Raw genomic sequence first — 2,134 nt, 5'->3', positions numbered from 1 at the left:
TGGGGGGGACTGGGGGGGGACTGGGAGAGGGTTAGAGGGGACTGGGAGGGACTGGGAGGGGACTGGGGGGGACTGGGAGGGGACTGGGGGGGACTGGGAGGGGATTAGAGGGGATTGGAGGGGACTGGGAGGGACTGGGAGGGGATTGGGGGGGAGTGGGAGGGAATGGGAGGGCGTTAGGGGGGACTGCAGGGGACTGGGAGGGGATTGAGGGGACTGGGAGGGACTGGGAGGGAATGGGAGGGAATGGGAAGGGATTGGGGGGGACTGGGAGGGCACTGGGAGGGGATTGGGAGGGACTGGGAGGGAATGGGAGGGAATGGGAGGGGATTGGAGGGGAATGGGAGGGGATTGGAGGGGAATGGGAGGGGATTGGAGGGGATTGGGGGGGACTGGGAGGGGATTGGGGGGGACTGGGAGGGACTGGGAGGGGACTGGGGGGGATTGGGGGGGACTGGGAGGGACTGGGAGGGACTGGGAGAGGGTTAGAGGGGACTGGGAGGGGACTGGGAGGGACTGGGAGGGAATGGGAGGGGAGTGGGGGGGATTGGGGGGGACTGGGAGGGGATTGGGAGGGGATTGGGGGGAATGGGAGGGACTGGGAGGGACTGGGAGGGGATTGGGGGGACTGGGAGGGACTGGGAGGGAATGGGAGGGACTGGGAGGGGAATGGGGGGGGACTGGGAGGGACTGGGAGGGGATTGGGGGGGACTGGGGGGGGGATTGGGGGGACTGGGAGGGACTGGGAGGGAATAAGGGGACTGGGAGGGCGTTAGAGGGACTGGAGGGGATTGGGGAGGACTGGGGGGGACTGGGAGGGGGACTGGGAGGGGATTGGGGGGAAATGGGAGGGAATGGGAGGGACTGGGAGAGGGTTAGAGGGGACTGGGAGGGACTGGGAGGGGATTGGGAGGGACTGGGGGGGACTGGGAAGGGACTGGGAGGGACTGGGAGGGACTGGGGGGGGTTAGAGGGCACTGGGGGTGACTGGGAGAGGGTTAGAGGGGACTGGGAGGGACTGGAGGGCACTGGGAAGGGATTGATGGGGAATGAGGGGGAATGGGAGGGACTGGGAGGGGACTGGGGGGGACTGGGGGGGAATGGGAGGGAATGGGAGGGAATGGGAGGGGATTGGGGGGGACTGGGAGGGGACTGGGAGGGACTGGGAGGGGATGGGGGGGAATGGGAGGGACTGGGAGGGGATTGGGGGGGACTGGGAGGGACTGGGAGGGGACTGGGAGGAACTGGGAGGGGACTGGGAGGGGAATGGGGGGGACTGGGAGGGACTGGGAGGGGAATGGAGGGGAATGGGGGGGACTGGGGGGAACTGGGAGGGAATTGGGGGGAACTGGGGGGGACTGGGAGGGAATAAGAGGGCACTGGGAGGGGACTGGGGTGGACTGGGAGGGAAATAGGGTGGACTGGGAAGGACTGGGAGCATACTGGAATTGACTGGGAAAGACTGGGAGGCACTGGGAAGCATTGGGAGCAGAATAGGATGGACTGGGAGGGACTGGGAGGGACTGGAGACCATATTGGTATATACTGGGAGGGACTGGGAGGGACTGGGAGAGCGCTGGGATGGACTGGAAGGGACTGGGAGGCGCTGGAGAGCATACTGGGATTGACTGGGAGGCACTGGGAGGGGCTTAGAGGGCACTGGGATGTACTGGGAGGCACTGGGAGGGGCTGGAGCCCTTACTGGGATGTACTGGGAGGCGACAAGTGAGGGCATTAGGAGGCACTGGTTTGTACTGGTTTATACTGGTTTTTACTCTTCTAGTCAGTACTGGTTCATACTGGTTTATACTGGTTTTATACTGGTTTCTTTTCCAGTCCCTACTCCTTTGTACTGTTGAATTTGTACTGGTTTTTAGTGGTTTATACTGGTTTTTACTGGTTTATACTGGTTTTTACTGGTTTCTCAGGCCAGTACTGGTTATACTGGTTTTATACTGGTTTCTTTTCAGCTTTGGCACTGGGTTTTATGTTCAATTTATACTGGTTTATACTGGTTTTTTAGTGGTTTTATACTGGTTTTTAGTGGTTTATACTGGTTTTCAGTGGTTTATACTGGTTTTCAGTGGTTTATACTGGTTTTTTCAGGCCCGTACTGGTTCATACTGGTTTATAC

The sequence above is a fragment of the Cuculus canorus genome, chromosome 32, assembly GCF_017976375.1.
Source record: "Cuculus canorus isolate bCucCan1 chromosome 32, bCucCan1.pri, whole genome shotgun sequence".
NCBI classification, from domain to species: Eukaryota; Metazoa; Chordata; class Aves; order Cuculiformes; family Cuculidae; genus Cuculus; species Cuculus canorus.
The sequence above is the reverse complement of the archived record's forward strand: the minus strand, read 5'-3'. Positions refer to the sequence as shown.